Source organism: Temnothorax nylanderi, unplaced genomic scaffold (assembly GCF_030848795.1).
Source record: "Temnothorax nylanderi isolate EJ_2023f unplaced genomic scaffold, tnyl_v1.0 TNYL_tig0405_pilon, whole genome shotgun sequence".
Lineage (NCBI taxonomy): Eukaryota > Metazoa > Arthropoda > Insecta > Hymenoptera > Formicidae > Temnothorax > Temnothorax nylanderi.
In genome coordinates this window covers 6,153-31,671 of record NW_027249467.1, presented here as the reverse complement: position 1 = coordinate 31,671, position 25,519 = coordinate 6,153, and the positions used below count along the sequence as shown (strand labels likewise).

The following is a 25,519-nucleotide window of genomic DNA, read 5'->3' as shown; positions in this document are numbered from 1 at the left end:
AGGCTAAAGGGCAAAAAAGTAATATAGCAGTTACAATAATATCACAATACTACAGCAGTTACAATACTACAGCAATTACAATAATATAGCAGTTACAAGATGCAGAGATACAATGAGATGTAAACAAAAGCGAAATATAGCGGTCAGAAGTTAGTATGATGTGCATGCTCTCTCTCATAAGGCAAGCAGCAGCAATCTCAATAATATACCCTGTAAAAAAAAAACTAAGAACTAACGCAACTTAACTAATAATAAGTACAGTGAAAAAGAATAAGATAAGGAGCAGAATTACTAAAGAGAACTAAATAGTGTATATAAAACTAAGAACTAAGGCGCAGCGCAATTTACGAACTAATAATAAGGAATGAAAGCACTAGACGTTCTATACCAGAAACAATGTTATCCAATTTCACGTGCAAGCAAGTCGATATGTCACGAAAGGAATAAGCGTTTAATTCCGCAAAACGTATCCCAGAAGAATTACATTTGATTAAGCCGAACGATCAAAGAACAAGGGACGAGCAGGTCGGACCAGTCAGATAAGCTTAGCTAGATCAGTGTCGGAATTAATATGAATTACAGGTTGACCATCGGAAGACCTAACACATATTTGACCATTCCTTACCCAGACATACTTATACGACCTCTCTTTAGCAACACTCTTAGCCCGCTGCAACATGTCGTAAGTGCTCTTGGATAACAACTCGTTTACATAAATGTAACGATCTGAGTTACCACCGCATACGTCCTTACATTTGAGAACACCCTTTGCCCGCTTTTTAGTAATAACAATATCACGAACCGCACTTGAAGCCAAGGTAACAATAAATGAGTTAGTATCAGGGACCGGCAAGGGTTGGTCACGAGGCACCACCGGTGGGGGCCTACGAACGACAGCTCTGACATCCAGAATATGACAGGAAAGATCAGGGATATCAAGAGTCGTGAACACGTTGCGAACACACTCCGAGGGAGTGATTGACATCGTGGTTGGCACACCCGATATAATAATCTCATTCTCAGCCCGACTCTGCGGGACAGAATGAGAATCTCCACGATCACTCCTCAATTCACGGATCTCATTTGTGAGAGCAGCACACTGTTGCTCTAACGCAGCAATACGCTGACTATTCCGCTCAACACTGCTCGCAATAGAATTTAACTTATTAAGCTTTTCATTTTGTTCGCTATTTGTACGCTGCTGATCTTCCACAAAAGCAGAAAATCTAGCCTCTTGATCTCTAGCAAAAGCGGAAAATCTAGCTTCCGACGCCTTTAATTGCTCCATTAGTTGAAGCAGAAGATCATTAGTCGTGTTGTCACTCCGAGACTGCGATTGAGTGCCAGTGCTCACTGGAGTGGCCATACCATCAAAACCAAGTGACCGCGCGGTATTTTCCCCCTCAGGCGTAAGAGGTAAGCTTAAGGGTCGGCAGGAGACACGGTGGAGACCTCTGTCGGGTTGGCTTAGCTGCGACTCGCTGCGAGTCCGTATTTTATTTATTATAAATTTTTAAGAGCAAAAATGCAAAATCGGGCTCTTTACCTCCCTGCATTATTATATAAAGAGTATATAAAAAAAAATTCACGAATCTATGTAACTTATTTTATGAGAAATCTGGATATTACGAATCCGTAATTCGTAATATCCATATTTCTCATAAAATAAGTTACATAGATTCGTGAATTTTTTTTTATATACTCTTTATATAATAATGCAGGGAGGTAAAGAGCCCGATTTTGCATTTTTGCTCTTAAAAATTTATAATAAATAAAATACGAGTTAAAGTGCAGTTTAACGTGCACTTAGTGCATAAAGTGCACCTGAGTGTACCTGAGTTTGCCTGGGTCTCCTGCCGACCCTTAATGAAGCAGACAACGATCTGCAGCAGGTGTCCGCGTACTTATTAAGAGAATATGACTTAATACAGCCCGGATGGAACACCTTCTTGCACTCGCACTCAACCGATAAGGTCGCAATCAACTTTTTGCACCTTGTGCACGCACGCTGCATTCCCGTCAATCAAGCAAGCAGAATCACAAGAGATGACATATAATTCGTTAAAAGTCGCTATATAGATCCACAAGCCAACGACGTCACGTATGGTTGCCAATCAGCTGTCACTCAGATAGCAGGCGCAATAGATCCACATGCACAGTGTAACGCATAGCAGCCAATCACATCGATCACAAGTATGGTGTCTCGCACAGCAGCCAATCGGCAGTCACTAGGTAGCACGTCACGCAGCAGCCAATCAGAGATAACGATAGCACGTGCTCGGAAAATAGTGTGAAGATAAAGCAGATCGGTAACGACAGACGCATGCGCAGCCAAGATCAACGTCTCCCACAGGAATATCCAAGAATTAGGTTAGACCAAAACGATGATACTTGCACAGAAATCCTCTCAATTCAGCAGCAAGCACAAGAAAGATAATAATTGTGCATGACAAGCAGCAAAAAACACGCTAATACCTGCAACAAAATGGCCCGAAGGCAGCTTACGGCAGAAAATAGATTCACTTGAAGCAGGAGCAATAGAATATACACACAATGATACTCACAGAGAGAGAAAGAGAGAGAGAGAGAGAGAGAGAGAGAGGGGGGGAGAGAGGGGAGAGAGGGGAGAGAGGGGGGAGAGAGGGAGAGAGGGGAGAGAGAGGGAGAGGAGAGAGGGGGGAGAGAGGGGGAGAGAGGGAGAGAGAGGGAGAGGAGAGGGAAAGAGGGAGAGAGAGAGAGAGATGGAGAGGGGAGAGAGAGGGAGAGAGGGAGAGAGGGAGAGAGGGAGGGAGGGAGGGAGGGAGGGAGAGAGGGAGAGAGGGAGGGAGGGAGAGAGAGAGAAAGAGAGAGAGAGAGAGAGAGAGAGAGAGAGAGAGAGAGAGAGAGAGAGAGAGAGAGAGAGAGAGAGAGAGAGAGAGAGAGAGAGAGAGAGAGAGAGAGAGAGAGAGAGAGAGAGAGAGAGAGAGAGAGAGAGAGAGAGAGAGAGAGAGAGAGAGAGAGAGAGAGAGAGAGAGAGAGAGAGAGAGAGAGAGAGAGAATAGAAGGTAGAAAGCAGGTAGAAAGGATTGGCATAAAATAGATATAAAAGGATAGAGAAGAATATAAAGGATAGACATAGAACAGGAAAAGACATTAAAAGAGTATTAGTTTTAAGGTCACTTTACACAATTTACAATTCACGACAGAATTTGTGACAAAATTGTATGTACAATATAAAAAAACATTTAAAAGTAAGAAGTAAATGTAATACATATATATATATATATACATATATATATTATATATATATATATATATGCATACATACATTTATAAATAGTTAAATGTTCTCTATATTGCACAATACATAACATTACAAATAGAATTATATAATTCTTCTGTCGTGAATTATAGATTGTCTAAAGTGGCCTTTACACACTAGAAATACCAATAATTTTTTACTATTTCGATTTTTAAAACTAATATTCCATTGATCATGTGAAAGATCCAATAAGTAGAATAAATTTTTTTTATTACAATATAAAGAATTCTATTTTTACGATAACAAAGATAATATTAAATTCAAAAATAGAAACGGTCGAAAATAACTATTGGTATTTCTAGTGTGAAATCGGAAAAAAGTGAACATGCTTTACTTAATATAATATTAAAAATAATATATTTATAGTAAAAGTATTTCTGAAAACATCTGAACTATTATGACAACTGCAGCCAATTTTTGAATTTAACACAAGAAGTATGTCATAATAAAATAGATATAAATAACTTCTTTCACATTTTTTTATACAGTGGGCATAAAATAGGGAATGCTTTTCGACTTTGCCAAGGGAAATATTCTATTTAAAGAATGTCTAGTTAATTCTATTTAAAAGTATAATTTTGTGGGCAAAATAATGTAAAGCAATTAAAAAAACCATTTTAAAGAACAAAACTTTCATTTTTGCCTTTTTTAATATTCTAGAAAAACTAATATAAAATATGTACAATGCGTCCATACATTCAATGTGCGTTGAGTATCTCGTCAAATAATAGTTTGTTCTCCTTATCAATGACTATTTTTTACATTTTTTTTTTATTAATTACATTATGTAATATATATTGTAATACATATTTATGTTGTAATACATTACATTTTTTTTGCAAAAACACATTGCAATTATAAAATAATGTATTTTCTTTTTCCTTCAAATACACATTTATAAATTTTTCTACATTTGTTATCCACATACTAAAGCAATTTTAAAGATAACTTTATATTTTATTGTTATTTTTATTTTTTTTAAGAAAGGAGTACCATTTGATCAGATTTTGTATATGTATATATCTGCATTTGCGCATTGATATCTTGCATTCACTGTTACTCAGTCTTGAATTGACTGAATCCATTCTTGTGCAACATCCAATGATGATTAAGCGTTGGTTCCCATACTTTTTCAAATTGAGAATAAAGACTAAATTCTCTTCAAAATACAATTTCTTGAAATCCACAAAAGGCCATAGATGAAGAGCACAAATTGTTTTCTTCTTTTTCTTCTTCTTCAGTTCGGTCACTCCGGAGTAAGGCAGAGTAAAGCGTGTAAATAACCCACAGCTCTCAGCACTATTATTTATTTTATAAATTTGTTGCGTCTAAGCTTGCTTGCCATGGATACGACGTGCCAGTTGGATATCTTTTGGCATGATGATAACTCGCTTAGCGTGAATAGTGCACAAGTTCGTGTTTTCGAAAAGACCTACAAGGTACGCCTCGTTAGCTTCTTGGAGAGCCATCCAGCAAAACTTTCGAAACGGAGGTCAGTCTTGAAGTCCTAAGCGATCTCACAGACAAGTTGGTGGAATGGCAATTTACGGATCAATAATTCTGTACTTTTCTGATAATGACGGATTTCACGAAGGGCGACGGTGTCGGGCAACAGTGAGGTTTTTTCATATCACCGGTCGGGGCACTCTTCCTCGCAGCTTTAGTGGCCAACTGTTTCCGGGGCGCCTTTCCTCCGGTCGACTTACGAGCAGTCTGGTTAGTATGTGTCATCATAACGGTCAACTATCGATATGCGTCCAGCAGTATACGAACGAAGCTCCTTGTCAGATTGAATTAGATCGACGCCCACAATAGCCCACAGCTGTCGAGCCAGTCAATGGAGTTGTCATCTTGAAGCAAACTGGCTTGCTTAACTTTTATTTTGGAGTTTTACATCCTGGGCTACATGTTTTGCTAGGCTGGTGAAACTAATCTTCCCATCCTTTAAGTCTTGCAAGTGGAATGCTTCTTTCGCCGAATCCGCCGTTCCATATAAAATCTATTCCGTCTTCATCACCATTGTGGACTTCACCCGTAGCCTTGGGTAAGGGGACTGTGTTATTCCCTACAGCACTAGGACTCCGGTGGAACTTAATAAAATGTCGTCTTGTTCTTCATCTTCGTAAAGCATGATGTTTACTCATTGATTGCTTCTTGCCTTCTTCGGTATTTTTCTGTTTCTTAAAATGTTGATGAAGTTGTATTTTGTGTGTATTTTTTGCAGACGACATTAATGTCGGCGGTATTCGTTGTTTTCAGAAAAATGTAAAATTAACTTTAAAATCGCATTTGGTAAAATTATTCTTTGAAAAATATAATAAAAGATGTTTTTAAGAACTTTATATTTTCTTAGAATTGCAATGAAATTTGCAATAAAAATTATACTTCAATAGACTACAAAACATGCATTCTTTAAATATATTTTTGGCAAGAAAGAATATCTTAATAATAGTTACTGATAAAGAGCAAAATAATTCCTATTTGGACGAAGTATTTGACGAGGATTCAACGTATGTACATACAATGAATAATAAATTGAAAACGTTATTTTCGAAATATTGAAAAACTTTTAAATTACAACTTTTCTTTTCATATAAAACGTCTTTTTTCAAATTGCTTTACATTATTTTATTCACAAAATAACATAATTTTAAATTAGATATATCTTGGCAAAATATAAACATAATTCCCTATTTTGTTTTAATAATAAAATTTAATTACTTGTTCTATTTTAAATACTTGCATTATATTAAGTAAAACATGAATTCTCTCTAAATTTCTTGGAATGAAATTCCACTCGAAACTAGTAAGCTTCACTTAAAGCAATAATGATATTATGCTGATAATATTGCCATTCAAACGGAATAACATTTTATTTTTTATATAAGACCAAATATTTAACTACATCCATAGAGGAAACTTTCAATCCATACAAGTCAATGTTTCAGTCAATTAGAACGGATTGCTCACTCTTTTTCGAGTAAATTGTTGAATGTATCATTTAGACTGAACAAATTCTTAAAATTCTTAAAATGAGTACAATTGTATAACGAAAGAATTTCACTCTATAGGAGTAAAAGTCACTCTACCTTAAGTGACTCGGATATTATTTTATTTTTCGAGTAAATTTCGTAAAAATTTGACCCAAGAAATTTAGAGAGAAAAGGCGAACAAATGGAACATTTAATATTTTTAAAATAATAATATGGATATACATAGTTCAAATAGTGTCAAAGGTAAAGATCAGGACCCCGTGGTTCGTCACTCCCACAGTATTTAACGACTCCAAACCCTCTCTACCTGTGTATGTGTATGTGTGTGTGATTATGTGTGAATGCGGATATATGTGTATAACAGAGATCAAGTTTAGATCCAGTTAAGACTTAATATCGTATAATTAATAACATACAAAATATAGGAAATTTTCTGTTTTTATTGACAAAACAAACATCTGATATAACCAATGAAAAATGGATAACGTTTCTTGTTTGTAACATATGTTGATCTCGAAACTTTAGATATTCGGTCACAGTTAGTTCAGTTAATTAATATTGATGCCAAAGATTGTAGTGTAGAAAAGTTATTCAATGCATTTGAAACTAAATGTGTAAACTACAGATTACTATTTTAAATATCATTGCATCTAGTCATGCGACAATGCGTCTGTTATGACAGGAAAACATTTATCTTTCAAAACCAAACTTGAATCAAAATGCCAAAACATTATTAACATTTTCATGTCCTTGCCATTCCGCTGCACTAGCTGCACACGCTGCATGCGCTAAAATGCCTGATTTCTGTGAAGAATTTCTCAGAAAAATTGCAAGTTATCTTAACAGTAGTCCAAAGCGTTTAGCTATTTTTAATGAATTTTGCGAATGTTTTCAAGATACAAATTCACAAAATTTTGAAATTATGCGAAACTCGGTGGCTTTTGCGTTATTCATGTATTGACAGAGTTCTTGAGTCATGGAATTCACTAAGAAATTTTCTTCATGAAATGGTCGTAATTGAGAAAGCAAAGTCTGGTGAATATTTATTATCTTTAATGGAAAATGTAGATACAAAAGCGTATTTTTTGTTTCTAAAATATATTTTAAATTTCTTCAATTCATTTAATGCGTATTTTCAAGCTTATGACACGAATTCATTTATTGCAGTCTAAATCCGTTAATTTTCTCATGCAAATTTCTCAAAACTTTTTAAAGCCGGATTTATTAAAACATTTGCTCACAAATATTTCATTTCGCGAAGAACAGAATCACAAATCTCTTACTGATATGAACTTTGGGATCAGAATGCGAAGAATATCTTTGCAATTTAGTGGAGGAAGGACATGCAGATGTCACAACTACTATTAGACAAAATTGTTTGCAGTTTTACGTCACTGCTGCCGAGGAAATTAGAAAGAGATTACCCGTAGATAACGTATTTTTACATAAATTACAAGTTTCTCAACCGCACGTAGCTTTATTTGATATTAACAGAGAAATATCCTTTAACGATGTTACTTTTATTGCAAAAACTTTAAGTAGCTTCGATGAAAATGGGTTAAAAGAAGAATGGCTTACGCTGCATTCCGATTTTACTACAGAAGAAAAAGAAATCTTGCAAAACTCAATTTTGATAACACGTGGAAAGACATTTTGAAACGTCCATCCATTAATCATCCTAAGTATCCAAATTTAAAATCACTTTTAAATGCAGTAAGATCACTTCCAAACTCAAATGTATTTGCGATTTTATGTCACAACTCCCAAAATATTAAATAATCCTTTAACAATAATTCTATCTATCTTTTACGCGCACTTGTGTATGTGTTTTGACGGAATGTATCAGTCACAGCAGAGATCAGGACCCCGTGATTCGTCACTCTCACAGTATTTTACGACTCCAAACCCTCTCTGTCTGTGTGTGTGTGTGTTGTGTGTCACAGCAGAGATCAGGACCCCGTGGTTCGTCACTTCCACAGTATTTTACGACTCCAAACCCTCTCTGTCTGTGTGTGTATGTGTGTGTCACAGCAGAGATCAGGATCCCGTGGTTCGTCACTCCCACAGTATTTTACGACTCCAAACCCTCTCTGTCTGTGTGTGTGTATGTGTGTGTCACAGCAGAGATCAGGACCCTGTGGTTCGTCACTCCCACAGTATTTTATGACTCCAAATCCTCTCTGTCTGTGTGTTCGGACTTCGATATCTATACATTATATATTATATTATATGAATAATAATGTTTAAAGAGAGAGAGAGAAAAGAGAGAGAGAGAGAGAGAGAGAGAGAGAGAGAGAGAGATAATTATTTTTTAAACATTATTATTCATATAATATGATGTGTATAATAATGTCCAAAAGATAAAGTACACAGAGAAAAGAAGCTGTTGCTTCAATTAAAGTGCTATTACGGGTTGCCAAAAACATAAGTAGTTTATTCAATTGTATTATTATTAGACTCAATATCTGGATTATTAAACCAATAATTTAATCATTGGTTTATAGCACTTTAATTGAAGCAACAGCTTTTTTTTCTCAGTGTATTATCTTTTGGACATTATTATTGCGTATTAGACCGGGAGCCCGCGACAAAATTTCTGTCAAATCTTATTCACCGCCATATTAATAGAATTAGTTGTCTTAATCGAGTAAGAAAGGTACATGATATTGGCGAGGTCGGTCAGCGGTACATAGATGCAGAAAATTATAACAAACATGTAATTTTTGAACGTGTCCTTGTCAAATCTTATTCACCTTGAAACTTGTTTGCTAGTTAGTTTTTAATAGATAATTTATGAAAAAACGTTTCTTACACCTGGCAAGCGGGACAAAATTGTTCTTACAGATTGTAAACAATGTAATATTTCACGAGGGTGATGTCAAATATTATTCACTTTGAAATTTATATGAGAGGTAAGTTTAAACTATAAATAATACGAAAAAAAAATTCTTACGGCTTGAACGCGGACCAAACGAGTTCTTACACTACTCTGAAACTAAAAATTAAGAGTGCCCACGACGCTCTTTTGCTACAGTGCGCACATGGTAATTTTCCTTTAATGTAGTACGTTAGTATATAAATCGGGTTTGTCACTTACGAACATGCAAAATAGATGGACAATAAAATGTGGAATATTTTTTCATTGTATATTATTCATTCTTTTTATTAAAGTAATTCGTATAATGTATAAAATCAAATATTTTGATTTCTTTGTTTTCCTCATGAGCACTATCAGACGGTTGCGCATCACTCGTACATTCGATATTGTCATTGCTGAAAAAATATTATAAATCATTCAATGCATGCATGTATACAGTAAATTATGTCATGAACAATTTTGATACTTAAACAAATAATTCTCTGATTCTTACCTGGATTCCAAATCAAGTGTATCATCATCGCTAGGCGCTTGTACCCTTTCGGAACATTCTATACTTTCGGAGCTATAAAAAATCCAAACGTAATTTTTATTAAACACCGTTTTTCGTGTCTTCTTAATTTAATAAAGTAGACGTAAAAAGAACAGTTCACTTTTTGCTAGCGCGTATAAACTCTGTATTTCAAATGTATACAAGGACAAATTCGTGAAAATAAAAGCTAACCGTTGTATTCGAATCGTCAGGTGAACGACCCTCTGTTTACGCAACACACATGAAATTTTACTTATTAAACGAATTAAACTTACCCTCTAGAAGTTGATGCAACTCCTTCATCAATTTCACGAGATGTCGATTGCTGTGGTTCAATTTTTGCATCTTTTTTATATTTATTATTTAATGCAGTGAAACTTTGATAGCAAGCGGAATGATATCCTTTACTGGAACTATTAATTTTTGGTAGCGTCACATTCGAAAATTTTAACTTGTACTCTTTTCGAATATTTAAAATCGGTGCACACTTTTCTAATTTTTCGTTTGTAAAATCGAGAATTTTTTTAGACCTCTTGCCGCAGAAAACACAGACTTTCTTCGACATATTTCACAAGAATATGTGTTTCTCTCACAACAGACACGAGAAGAATAAGGTTCATAAGTGACAAACCCGATTTGTATACTAACATTAGAGGAAAATTACTGTGTGCGCACTGCAGCAAAAGAGCGTCGTGGACGATGTTTTTAGTTTCAGAACAGTGTAAGAACTCGTTTGGTCCGCGTTCAAGCCGTAAGAATTTTTTTTTCATATTATTTATAGTTCAAACTTACCTCTCATATAAATTTCAAAGTGAATAATATTTGACATCACCCTCGTGAAATATTACATTGTTTACAACCTGTAAGAACAATTTTGTCCCGCTTGCCAGGTGTAAGAAACGTTTTTTCATAAATTATTTATTAAAAACTAACTAGCAAATAAGTTTCAAGGTGAATAAAATTTAACATACCCTCTGCTTTTTTTTTTACTTCCCCGCAGGGGTTGTCCCACCCTCCAGGTGTAAGAAATGACTTTTCAATATTAAAAGGATGTACTCTATCGAATATATAGGGTTTCCCGATGAATAAGATTTGACAGAAATTTAGTGTTACGGGCTCCCGGTCTATATCATTAGACGAGGAGGGGCCTGCAATATTTGGATCATCTGCAGCGTATAATGTCAAACTGTTTTTTAATTTTTTTTTGCAGGAGCATACAAAATTTCTGTTGACATACGCTGCAGATGATCGTCATTAATAATCATATTTAAGGCTGTTTCCCCCCTCGTCTTCAACGCTGATTTAAATACACAATTTGCATTTATTGCGGTCGACGAAAGCCTATTACGTTTCTTTGTTTTAAGACCGGTTAAGATAGAAAATGCCCTTTCGGGGTCTGCATTTGAATTTGGAAGTGATCTTACTGCATTTAAAAGTGATTTTAAATTTGGATACTTAGGATGATTAATGGATGGACGTTTTAAAATGTCTTTCCACATGTTATCAAAATTGAGTTTTGCAAGATTTTCTTTTTCTTCTGTAGTAAAATCGGAATGCAGCGTAAGCCATTCTTCTTTTAACCCATTTTTATCGAAGCCACTTAAAGTTTTTGCAATAAAAGTAACATCGTTAAAGGATATTTCTCTGTTAATATCAAATAAAGCTACGTGCGGTTGAAAAACTTGTAATTTATGTAAAAATACGTTATCTACGGGTAATCTCTTTCTAATTTCCTCGGCAGCAGTGACGTAAAACTGCAAACAATTTTGTCTAATAGTAGTTGTGACATCTGCATGTCCTTCCTCCACTAAATTGCAAAGATATTCTTCGCATTCTGATCCCAAAGTTATATCAGTAAGAGATTTGTGATTCTGTTCTTCGCGAAATAAAATATTTGTGAGCAAATGTTTTAATAAATCCGGCTTTAAAAAGTTTTGAGAAATTTGCATGAGAAAATTAACGGATTTAGACTGCAATAAATGAATTCGTGTCTCATAAGCTTGAAAATACGCATTAAATGAATTGAAGAAATTTAAAATATATTTTAGAAAAAAAAGTACGCTTTTGTATCTACATTTTCCATTAAAGATAATAAATATTCCCCAGACTTTGCTTTCTCAATTACGACCATCTCATGAAGAAAATTTCTTAGTGAATTCCATGACTCAAGAACTCTGTCAATACATGAATAACGCGAAAGCCACCGAGTTTCGCATAATTTCAAAATTTTGTGATTTGTATCTTGAAAACATTCGCAAAATTCATTAAAAATAGCTAAACGCTTTGGACTACTGTTAAGATAACTTGCAATTTTTCTGAGAAATTCTTCACAGAAATCAGGCATTTTAGCGCATGCAGCGTGTGCAGCCAGTGCAGCGGAATGGCAAGGACATGAAAATGTTAATAAGTTTTTGGATTTTGATTCAAGTTTGGTTTTGAAAGATAAATGTTTTCCTGTCATAACAGACGCATTGTCGCATGCTAGTGCAATAATATTTAAAAATGGTATCTCAAGTTTATACATTTCATTTTTAAATGCATTGAATAACTTTTCTGCACTACAATCTTTGGCATCAATATTAATTAACTTAACTAACTGTGACCGAATATCTAACGTTTCGGGATCAACATATCGAACAAAAAACGTCATCCATTTGTCATTAGTTATATCAGATGTTTCGTTAATAAAAACAGAAAATTTCGTATTCTGAATATTTTTTACCACACGTTTTTCCTCAACCGGACACAAAACATTCGAAAGGATATTTGTGCATTTCGTTCGACTAACTTTCAAGTTTTTCAAAACTTTAGGATCTTCTCCTATCTTTTGACAAAGCTCGACAAGTCCTTTTGCAGCTTGAAACGGCATATTATTTTCAGAAATATATGCGGATACTCGGATCGCCGCTGCTTTTATTTTCTTGTCGTATGTTAAATGCTCTTCATCATTTTGTGTATTTAAATCTTCGTTCGATTTGTTCGCTTCTATATCACTTTTTTTTGTGCATTTCGGATTCTGCGTGTCGATTTATGTGTGATAGACCGCCAAAAATTGATCTATCACAAATCAAACAAAAGAACGATTTGGGATCATTTGCTTCACGTAACCATAATTTGAACTCTGGTATATCGAGCCATTGTGGTCTAAATGTTCTTGTGTACTGTCTTTTTTTATCTTGTACATTTTCATTATTAGTACACAAAACATTTTCTTTCATATTATTTTTATGACACGCAGAATCCGCATGCCTGGAAACATGTGATGAACACGAAAAGTTTTTATTGCATATATTGCAATAAAAAAGGGTGTCATCCGATGACACTTGGCGTATCCAAAGTTTATAGCGATCGTCGCTAAGCCAAGCTTGTGAAAACTTTGGCTTCGGCCTTTTTTTCACTTCATCACATGTTTCCATGTTGAATAAGAAATATAATAGAAAAAGTAGAATAGGAAAGATAGAAATAAAATAGCAAAAGAATTGTGAGGAGGGAGAAAGACAGAGAAAAATGAAAAATACAAGTGCAGAAATATAAACGAACAAAAAGAAGAAAAATTAAGAAAAGAAGTAAAAGAATTGAAACAGAAATTGGAAATATTGAAAAATACCGTGAGAAGATTTGTGAGACTGGAGAAAAGCTACAGAACGTGGCGATCAGCAAGACAACAAAGCGTTCCTTTGCAATGCTACGTGGCTGTAAACAAATGCGAATCGACTTCGCCGCATAGATTGCAGATAAAAACGCGGATCGCAGACCGTACCTCTGTCGGTAACGCAACCGTGTTGATAGTGAGGATGCATAATATCGATGTTAGTTTATAAAATAATTATTATGATGTACAAACGGTGTCATTAATGTCTGGTTCCCAAAATTGGATGCGTTTCGGAAACTCACTCTTCATCTCTTTCTAAGGGGGACAGTTAGAACGAGACAAAGAGTGAGCTTTCGAACGCCGTCTTTGAAAATATATTTTTGTGTTTATTAATGTAACTTTCATATTTATAAAAAAAATAAATCTTAAATTTTACAAATTTTAGTTTATATTTTTACAATTACTTGTATTTTTTCTAATGTATACCATTCAAAACGAGTAACGACAAAAAAACTTAAACAAAACATTTAACATCTTTTAAACATTTAACATAGTGACTTTTGGTTTAATAAATGATAATTCGACTGAAGAGATATCAATTTAATACATCATATAATGAAATAGAATTAAGTTATATAAATGTGATTCAGGCCGGTATTCATAATCCGTTCTTATTTTTAAGATAATCTAAAGTATATCTTTCAGACATTATTATGAAAAGACTATGTTAATGCCTTAAGATTGTACTTAAAATAATTTTAAAATAAGAAACAAAATACGAATACTGCTCGGGGAAAATCTTTTATATTGTGCCAAAATATACATTTATAGATTATAAATATTACTAATGACATATTAAAAAATTTGATAATAAAAATTGCAGTATTATAAGCATAAAACATCTTTTATATATTGATCGTCACCAAAAAATGATAACCAATAGGTATATTGATTTGATGACATAAAACATAAATGTTACACATTTTATAAATAAATATCAAATAATTTTAAGAAAAATAAATATTTTACAACTTTCCATTTTTCTTTATTAATTTATTATAATAAACCAAATATAATAAAAAAATTAAAGTCATTATTTAATTATTTAATTTTTTTATTACAACAATATGTATTGTGTGTGTGTGTATGTACGTCATTTTTCAAAATTAATAACATAATTTTTTTAAGAAAAAAGCGTACCTGCATTGGCCAAGAGAACATTTCGATCATTTATACTTTTTCTATTCTTTACTTCTTTAATTAATTTAGGTCTTTTATCTACAGAATAAATTATAATTTCACTAATTTATTAAATTAAATTTTACTAACAACTTTTTTTATTTTTATTAACTTTATGCTTTTAATTGTACAATAATTAAAAGACACGATAGTGTCCCTAGACATGCCTAGAATGGGAAGGGATATTTTATTATCATCATCATTAATATCTTACAACAATATTTTATTATCTGAACGGATACGCGAGATCTAATAGACGCGCGAGCCAGTCAGTCAGGCCGGTAACGTAGTACACGATTCTCGTGACTGGCGTTAGCTGTATATAGCTACAGCTCGAGCCGCTCGGGGAAGAAAGAGACGGCAGATATGTATGTCTGCGCTCTTCTAGCCGCCCGAAGCCGGCCGAGCGCTCCCCTCCACACGTGCTGGCAGCGGGCAGAGGCTCGAAATTGGCATCTCTGGTTCGCAGTCTCTAAATATTCGTGCGTTCCAAAACCCATCCAAAAAAAGTGTTGCAACCTTTCCGTGAACGACTCTTAAGGCTGGGTTCGCGGAGCGCGCTTTTAGCGCTATGAGCGTGCTCTGTCCTTGTTCAACTTTCAGTAAGTAACAGAGATAGAATGACGTTTTCAGCGCTAATAGCGTCTCCCCGAACGCACCTTAAGCCTTGTGTCCACGATGCTAGAACTGCGTCCGAGTTTTGGTTTAAGCCAATCAACTTGCAGCTCTTACAGAAAAGTAGCAGATTCATTAGCTTAAACCGAAACTCGGACACAGTTTTAGCATCGTGGACACAAGGCTTTACGCCGCATGGGGAGGCAGTTTAAAGCCGTAATCAGACTACGGATTGAGATTGAGATTGGATTGAAATTTAATCAATCAGAATAAAGAAAACTAACTTCAAGTTTAGTGAACTTTGCTCTAATTGTTCAAATTTCAATCCAATCTCAATCCTAATCCGTAGTCTGATCGGCTTAATGGTCGTTCGACATTAGTTGCAATTGTAGAGTCGTAAAAAATTGACCAATCACAATCTATTCTTTGATTGCAAGCAAAATAATAGACTGTGATTGGTCAATTTCCTACTCTTAGGCCGATTCCACGTTGGTCATATCGTAGCGTCCTAATAGGGGCTGCGCACAATTAAAGGATTAGTGCCCATCTACAATAGGTGTTTTAAGCCCTAAGCCTTAAGAAATTGTTCAATCACAGTTGAATTTGAGGAGAATAATGCTGGGTCTACAATGGGAGTCGCAAAGTCGTGAGTCGCAAGAATTGACCAATCACAGTCGATTATTCTCCTCAAATTCAATTGTGATTGGTCAATTCTTGCGACTCACGACTTTGCGACTCGCATTGTAGACCTAGCATAAGTCCCCATCTACGATAGGTGTTTTAAGCCCTAAGCCCTAAGAAATTGACCAATCACAGTCAATTATTCTTCTCAAATTCAACTGTGATTAAACAATTTCTTAAAGCTTAGGGCTTAAAACATCTATTGTAGATGGGCACTAATTGACTGTGATTGGTCAATTTCTTAGGGCTTAGGGCTTAAAACACTTATTGTAGATGGGCACTTATTATAGGGAACAGGGAACAGAGAATAGGGAACAGTTTAATATTAACATATTCATTGTGCATATGGCATACAGAAATAGAATACAATTTTATCACTGTTCCTTAGCACTATTCCTCTGTTCGTCTATTTTGTATTAATAAATTTGTTCCCTATTCCTTTCATTGTGCGCAGCCCCTAAGTCGTATGTCGTAAGAAATTGACCAATTACCCCGGTTCTACATTGGTCGTATCGTAGCATAATTCGTAAGAAATTGACCAATTACAGTCAAATTTGAGGAGAATAATTGACTGTACCCTATAAGCACACAATATTCCTAAAATATTGTATTAATATTATTAAAAATTAAAATAATATTATTATAATATTCCGAGAATATTATATAATATCCCTAAGAGCACAGTTGACGGAAAGTCGACGGCAAGTCGACTTTTATAAGTCGACTTCTAGTCGACTTCTAAAAATGACGGAAAGTCGACTAAAAGTCGACTTCTAAAATTTAGAAGTCGACTTTTAGTCGACTTTCCGTCATTTTTAGAGTTAGTAATTGGTCAATTTCAATAGTTGACTTATAAAAGTCGACGGAAAGTCGACTTCTAAATAGTCGACTTACAGAAGTCAACGGAAAGTCGACTTCTAAATAGTCGACTTATAAAAAGACGGAAAATAGTCTAGCAGTCATTTTTATTTTATATTAAGCGGCGCATCATGCATCATCAATATGGCGGCGAATCTCGAGGAGGAGCAGAGCTTACGCGAGTGCGAGGAATACGTGCCGCGAGACAGGACACGATAAAGGTGGAAGCACATAAAATTGCAGGAGCCATGAGCAGAATGCAGAAGCCATATGCGCATGCGCTAATGTGTTAAGACGTCGTAAAGCGCCGCGCTATCGACCACCGCCACGAAACGTCGTCTTCGTCGTCATTCACAGTCCTCGTCATCATTGTCTTCCCGTTGACTTCCTCCGATACTTCCGATAGTTTCTCCAGCAAGGGGTCGATTGTGTATCTTGAAATAATGAGGTAAAAATTACAAAAGTGAGAAAATTTATTAGCGTATCTACGATTTTATTTATCAAAATCTAGTAAAATCTGTTCACTTTTGTAATTTTCACCTCGTTTCGAGATACACAATCGACCTCCAGACGTACGCGGCGGTTTATTTTATCGGCGTTAAAAGTTGGCGGGAAGTCGACTTTTTGTCATGACGGAAAGTCGACTTTTAATCGGCGGTTTTTGAGACATTCGCCGACTTGAAGTCGACTTTCGTCCTTAAAAAAGTCGACTTCTCTGCCAAGTTAGTTTCGGTAGAAGTCGACTTTTTGCTCTTAGGGATATTATATAATATTTTCTAATATCATAGGATTAAGGCTCAGTCACAATGAGAAAAATAAGGAATAAGGAATAAGGCATGTTGCATCTCACTTTAATGTACTGAAGTGAGATGCGACATTCCCTTATTCCTTATTCCTTTATCTTATTCCTTATTTTTCTCATTGTGACTGAGCCCTTATTCTGTTGATGTTATATGTCCACTTCACATAACATCCTTTAGTATATTATTTTAATATCAGTGGCATATTATAAAAAAGTTCTTAGAATATTATTCTAGTCAACAAATTAACGTTCATATAACATTCCTTGGATATTATTGTAATATTAAAATATTTATACAAAATTATAAACAAAGATTTTATTTAATAAAAATAATAAAATTTATAATTTTTTCATGTTCTCACATATCCTTCACATTGATTAATAGACAATATTTAGGGTAGACCGGGGCACGTTGTCACACATTTTTTTCAATATTTTTTGTATTTTTTACATTCAATATTTGAGAGTACTGTGATATGCCAAAATTTCGATTGAACCCTCAGCTTCAATTGGACAGTATCGAATTTTGTGTGATTGTTACTCTACAGTTGTTACATAACAATAAATAACGACAGGTCGCTTGTGACAACGTGCCCCGTGACCGGGGCACGTTGTCACATCAAATGTAACTGCGTGCAAAATGTTATCCAAACTGTATTCAACGTAAATACCAATATATTATAGTGCGCTGCAATGTAAAAAAGTAAAATCCTTCACAGAAACATTTATTTTATTTCAAAAAAGTACAAAAAGCACGAAGTTTTCGTCTTAATCTAAATACAAGAATTCCACTCGAATGCGCAACTTATTGATCGTTAACAGCAAGACGAATTACTTCTAGATCGACTACTGCGGCTCTCGCAGTTTTCCGTTTGTAGGAGCGCACCATATCCCAATTGCATCTATGACATTAAAATTCGTGACAACGTGCTCCGAGGGCATTTTTTTACTCCAAACAGCCTCATGGCCGACACGTTTGAGATATTCATAAGGTTAGGTATTGCACGCGGTAGGTAAAAGTACATACTTTAAGATAATATAAAGGTCTATTCTGAAAAAACATAAGCTTCGTGTCCAGTACGTTGAATATTAGACAATAAAATTTTACTTACGGTCGCAAAAAACTTTCAAGTTGATTTTACGTCAACACGGCTGGAGCAATCTCAACACTGTAAACACACCAAAGATGGGCATACACTAACACGTTTTGGGAATGACGGGTGCTGCCCTCTGGTTATTAGTTTTTTAATTAAAGCCGATGTGACAACGTGCCCCGCGTAACAACGTGCCCCGGTCTACCCTATAATTATTTGTAACATTAATTTTAGAACTATTATTTATTAAATATTTATAAATTTTTTAATTATTAAATTAAAAATAGTTTATTCCCAAAAATTTAAAATATTTTTATAACGTTAAATAATATTATTTTATATAGGGGAGACCGGGGCGAAGTCGTCACCGGGGCGGAGTCGTTTTTGCAATTATCTCGAAATCTGTATGTTGTGTGAACTCGCCATTAATACTGTAAACGCGGCTTATGGTGCCCACGTGACCAACGGAGTTTAGTGAGGTTAGAGTCCTATATTAGTAGAGAGACGCAAATAGGACTCTAATAGCGTTTTTTCTTGGCTGCACTACCGCCCACTAGTGCAACACTAGTGCAACACTAGTGCAACAATATTGCACTAGTGTTGCACTAATGTTGCACTAGTGGGCGATAGTGTAGCCAAGAAAAAACGCTATAAGTGAGGTTACGTGCCATGTTGTGATTCTTATCGAGGCAAACGTGTTTTCGTAGGTTTGCCCGGCAGCATCGAAAGTAAAATTTCTTCCGCGTCGAAAGTTTGTAATATCTTAAGTATTATTGTCCCTCCGAATCTCAAAGTAAGTGATTCTAAAGAGTAATGCATGCTGAACACGAATCCAGTGCAGTTTTTTTATTTTCATTGATTTCTAATATTTTATGAGCGACCAAACCTAAAACTTGTGTTCGGGACGAAGTCGTCATCAAGCCACCGGGGCGGACTCGTCACTGTGACGACTTCGCCCCGGTGGTTTCACTCTATTTTCCGTTGCAAATGCGTCATTGTATTTCTCAACTGCAGGAAAATGGTACGCACGTACCATCGCAAAACGGCTGCCGTCGACAAGGAGCAGCTTAAGAAGGCAGTTCTTGCGTAAAGAAAGATAATAAAATTAAAAGTAGCCGCAAAAAAATTTGGCGTCCCGAGATCTACGGTGACCGACTGGCTGAGAAAGAATGATAATGATATAGCACATTTGGATGACGTGGCCGTATGACATCACGGAGGATTCACGGTGAATAACGCAAATTAATTTTTTGAGTTTAGCAGCATGCACTCTGCTCAGCCAAGTTCATATTCATGCAACGTCTTAATTTTAAATTGCAGGTTATGAACTCTGAAAGCGAAGCTACTTTGGTGGAATACTTAGTACATTGCAACGACATGTACTTTGGGCTATCTGCGAAAGAAACCCGTGGTTTAGCCTTTGATTTCGCCAAAAAATTGAATCTGAAGTACCATCATCGTGGGAAGCCGCTCGCATGGCCGGTGAAGACTGGCTAACCGACTTTCTCAAACGACATCGAACATTATCCATACGCAAACACGACTAAATCGACCATTACCACTACGCCGAGAAAGACAGGCCGGCCCAAAAAAAAATGCCACGCAATCAGAACCGCAGCTTTTGACGAGCAGTGAGCGAAAAACGGAGTTAGAACCGCAGCCTTCGACGAGCAGTAGGCGAAATACGAAGTCAAGAAAGCTAAATAATATGTGCTGCGTATGCTCGGAGATAACAGAAAACTGAGCCGATGAAAAACAGAGTGCATTTCGTGCAGGCGTAAGGCATACAACGAGTGCGTGCGCTCGTCAGACTCTGTTTTTTACATGCTTTAACTGTTTCAGTGATACTGATAGCGAAAAAGAAAATTGATTTTCTTGAAATTATTTTCCGCTTTCCATTTTTCTACTAAAAAACAATGAATAAAGTGTATCCTATTATTTTTTATGATCAAAATTATGTATTTTTAATTAAAATCCAGTTCAAGAATGAAGTGACGACTCCGCCCCGGGGGTGTGACGACTCCGCCCCGGGAATTTTGACATTTCGATTGTTTCCGAAAAAGAAATTCTCTCATTGGACCATCGGCTACGTTGCGACATCCGACTCCGACATACGACTGATTGTAGACCGGGCCTTAACCGACGGTTAAAGTTAGGAGGATTGACCAATAGAAATGAATCTACCCTGCTAACTTTAACCGTCGGTTAAGCTAACCGTGGTTGGTGAAATTGGCTCTAAGATTACGCCTTGTTCAGGATATCACTAAATTTCACTCTGGTTCCGCGTCTTTTACCTTTCAAGAAAAACAGTCCACGTTAACTACATTTATTCACAAATCAAAGAAATTCCGTTAAACAGTTTCAATACATGAAAATAGTAGATGAGATTTCATACATGTTATAAAAACTTATTCCTTTATATATTGCTCAAAATAGCGGTCATTACAAAATAATAGTATACGTTAACATTCTAAAAGAAAGACTTATTTATTATAAAATACGCTTTATGCAAATCAGGTAAATAGAATCGAGTTATCTCTAATAGGTTATAGTATTATGCGCAAAATAATGTCAAAGGATAATTAACTGAACATCTCGACAACGCATTCGAATCCTGCATGTTTAGACACATTAGGAATAATTCCGCGAAGTAATATAATCGTTACGATCAGAAGTATTCGGCACCCGCGATGGTCGCGAGTGCCTGCCGACAGTAATATGGCGAACAGCCGCCCGCAATTTCCGTAGAAATACCGTATGCATCGGAGAGCCGTATTATTGTTTCTCTCCTTACCGTACCTGTATAGGTGTGAAGGGTAATTGCATGTGGAAGGATGCCGCAAGTCGGGCACCTTCGCAATGGCGGACAAGCGTATTGTCGCCCTCTCTCTCTCTCGTATAGGTTGCTGCCCACTATCGTACGCAAGGTACCGGCAAATCCTTGTATGCCCTCCGACTGTACGCTAGGTACTTGGCAATGGCAAGGTGCCCTTGTAATGCAGGTAGCTGCCCTCAATCGTACGCACGGTACCGGCAATGACACTAATAAAGCCTCATCTACAATAGACGCACAGGCCGCGTCGCAAGTCGCAGTCGCAAGAATTTACCAATCACAGTCTATTGTTCTCCTTGCGGTCGAAGAATAGTGAACTGTGATTGGTCAATTCTTGCGATTGCGACGTGCGACGCGGCCTGTGCGTCTATTGTAGATAAGGCTTAATGCTGGGTCTACAATGCGAGTCGCAAAGTCGTGAGTCGCAAGAATTGACCAATCACAGTCGATTATTCTCCTCAAATTCGACTGTGATTGGTCAATTCTTGCGACTCACGACTTTGCGACTCGCATTGTAGACCCAGCATAAGTAGTCGCACACCACACACGTGACGACGTCGAGCAACGACTCAGAAGACCAACACATACGCACGAGAAGCGCGCCAGAACCTGTGTCGCTCGCTCCCCGCGACGATTACGCCGCCGCGGAGATCTTTCCGTCGATAGATTACCGTCGCTCAATCCTCGGCGTCGATAACAGCGACCATTTCCGAAACACGCCTAGAATATTATTTAATATTAAGGGTCGACAGGAGTAACACTACCGACCTCTGTCGGGTTGCTTAGCTGCGAGTCCGTATTTTATTTATTATAAATTTTTTAAGAGCCAAAATGGAAAATCCGGCTATGTACCGGGTTGCGGCTGATCTTAAGCCCCTTGCACAATGCCAGGCAACAGGCAATAGGAACAGGAAATAACCAAAAAATCGTTAATTACAACCTAAAAAATTCGAATGCTATGATTGGTTGGCAACAGGCAATAGGCACAGAATTTCCAACGTGACGGAAACTCTGTGTCTATTGCCTGTGTCACTGTTTATTCTGCATTTATACATGATTTCTGATTTCTATTCCCTGTTCCTATTGCCTGTTGCCTGGCATTGTGCAAGGGGCTTTTCTGATTAAAACGAGCATAAGTTTAATGAGATTCGTTAATTAATTTGGCTAAAATTTGGGAAAAACCGTTTCTAAGCAGCTTTTCAGGCTTGCAAAGCTGCTTAGAAACGGTTTTTCCCAAATTTTAGCCAAATTAATTAACGAATCTCATTAAACTTATGCTTGTTTTAATCAGTAAGATCAGCCGCAACCCGGTACATAGCCGGATTTTCCATTTTGGCTCTTAAAAAATTTATAATAAATAAAATACGGGCTCGCAGCTAAGCAACCCGACAGAGGTCGGTAGTGTTACTCCTGTCGACCCTTAAATAATATTACGCGCTTAGGCCCGGTCTACAATGGATGTTGTAAGTCGTGAGTCGTAAGAATTGACCAATCACAGTCTATTATTCTTCTTGCGGTCGAAGAATAATTAACTGTGATTGGCCAATTCTTACGACTTACGACCTACAACATCCATTGTAGACCGGGCCTTAGGCCGGTCTACAATCAGTCGTATTTCGGAGTCGGATGTCGGAACGCAGCCGATGATCCAATGAGAGAATTTCTTTTTCAAAACCGAATTTTTCTCATTGGACCATCGGCTGCGTTCCGAGATCCGACTCCGACATACGACTGATTGTAGACCGGCCCTTAGGGCCCTTAGGGCCGGTCTACAATGGGCGCGTTCAGCAGACCAAGCCGCTGAGTAGCAGTCGAACGTGATTGGCTCTTACTTTTAGAGCCAACTAATCAACGTAGAGTGTTGATAAGACGAACTCAACAGTTGTGTCTGCTGAACGCGGCCAATGGGTGTCGTAACTGTCGTAAGTCGTTAGTCGTAAGAAATTGACCAATCACAGTCGAATTTGAGGAGAATAATCAACTAATGATTGGTCAATTTCTTACGACTCACGACTTACGACAGTTACGACATCCATTGTAGACCAGGCCTAAGGGGATGCTGTAGTGGCAGTAATTACCGACATTTAGTTAAAAGAAAACCACTTTTAATTGGCTTTACGGAATTGCAAAAATTTGGTGTAGAATTAAAGTACGCACAAAAATGTAGAGGGCTAGATCGGTTTTTTAAATTCCAAAACGAAAAAAATTAAAAATTTGGGCACATAGAGCTGTCACTGACGACAATATTTGGTTATACAAAAATACTGCAGTTTATATATACAAAATGAGAATCTAGCCCTCTAGGGAAAACATTGAAGAACAATATCGTGCAATTACAACTACGATAAAAGTTTAGAAAAAAAGTGTCATTGTTTTAACTTTTATACATGCAAATATACATGCGGAATGACAAAAAGAGCAGTATGGCGTGTAGCGAGAGATGGCGCAGCAATCGAACAAGGACAGATGCCTCTCGTTAGACAAGGGCAGATATCCCATACAGCACAAAATGTTTTAAAAAAATATTTTTGAATATTTCTATAAAAATATTGCAAGAAATATTTTAAAATAGTTTTAGGAATATTTTAAAAAAGTTAAAAAACCTTTTGTGATAACATTTTGAAGAATATTTTAAGAATCTTTTAAAAATATTTATAAAAATGTTATTTTTTATCACCCAGACAATATTTTCTTAAATATTTGAAATATATTTTTGAAATATTAATTTAAATCTACATATTTATTGTTTTATAATCTAGTTCCAAAATATTTAAAAATATTTTAAATTTATTATTTATTTATTATTGGTTCCATAATCTTTTTTCAAATATTTTTAATATTATGAAATATTCTTAATTAAAAGATGCATCGTAGCGTATCTTTCCGTGCTAGTTTGGAACGACGCCGCTAGGCAGCGCATAATGATAAGACTAATTCGTAAGTAAATTTTAGTTGAGGGCTAATATAAGCAGGTCTCTGGCGAAGCAAGATCATGACATTTGCAAGATATGTATATTTTCCAAATATCAAGATGTACTTATATTTTACAGATATTAAAAAAATCTTTCAAACATGAAACACACAATTATTGCTGATTGGATTAAACATATTTTATTTTTTGAAGTAACCCAGGTAGCACACATGATCTTATTGACGTCAATTTAAGGTCATATTTCGTCCACGACGTCATATGTCCTTTATATGACGTGTATTTGGAGTCCTATTGTGGACGAAAGAATGACGTCATGAAAAGGACATGAATTAGACGTCATTTTAAGACCAAATTTGGTACACGACAATTTTATTTTCATTTTTTAAGTTTTTTTAAATTAAAACAGACCCATACAGCATAGAAGCTTGCAAGACATTGCAGGAACGTTACAAGTTGCAATGTAATATTGTAAAGACAATTGCAACATTTCGTTGAAATATTATAAGAATAATTGAAAATATAGTACTATAACTTACTCCGTGAACATATATGCACACACATACATAAAGAATAGATTTTTTTTAGATTTATGTTTGATCTTTAAATTTGATTCCTAATTATTTTTCAACTTTGATTCAATTCATTAAATAAATTCTTTATTTTATTAGGTAGCGTCTTTAGGCGTTATCATGCGTGTTGTTAACGTTATTATATTAATATTATATTATGTTAAATATACGAATTTCATATTAATAATTAATTATTGTACATTAATTGTAATTGCGTTATTATTTTTAATATTTACCGGTTATTATCATTACACGATTTTTGAACACTATAAAGATATGTTATATAGGAGTATAAGCAACAATTAAGGAAGCGTCAGAATCAAAGGATCACCACTAGTCCGTTCGATCATCGATGTCAAGCGACGTTAGGTGCGGTACTGACTCGGATGACCGACCGCGCGGCTGTATGCACACACGACATATACATAATAAATGTATTTTCTTTTTTTTTGTTTTTCTAAAATTCTTAATTCACAAAAGCATAACGGCATATACCTTTAAATGACTCATATTTATGTCATTTTTAAAGCATTTTTAACGTAAACGTAAAAAAGACGTCTAATTGACGACGTTGTGCTACCTGGGAATATTTCTAAAAGA

General features: G+C 35.8%; 1 long non-coding RNA gene and 1 pseudogene across 1 annotated transcript in view; one reads left to right on the top strand and one right to left on the bottom strand.

Moving 5' to 3' along the window:
• The window catches only part of LOC139782335 (uncharacterized), a 97,442-nt gene extending 76,903 nt beyond the window's left edge, over positions 1-20,539 (top strand). Inside the window, exons 3-4 of the long non-coding RNA XR_011720855.1 lie at positions 19,600-19,813; positions 19,906-20,539. This is a non-coding gene — a long non-coding RNA (uncharacterized lncRNA). The remainder of the gene's footprint in view (positions 1-19,599; positions 19,814-19,905) is intronic.
• On the bottom strand, positions 4,080-5,529 carry LOC139782345 (histone H3-like; annotated as a pseudogene).
• Positions 20,540-25,519: the final 4,980 nt, after the last annotated feature.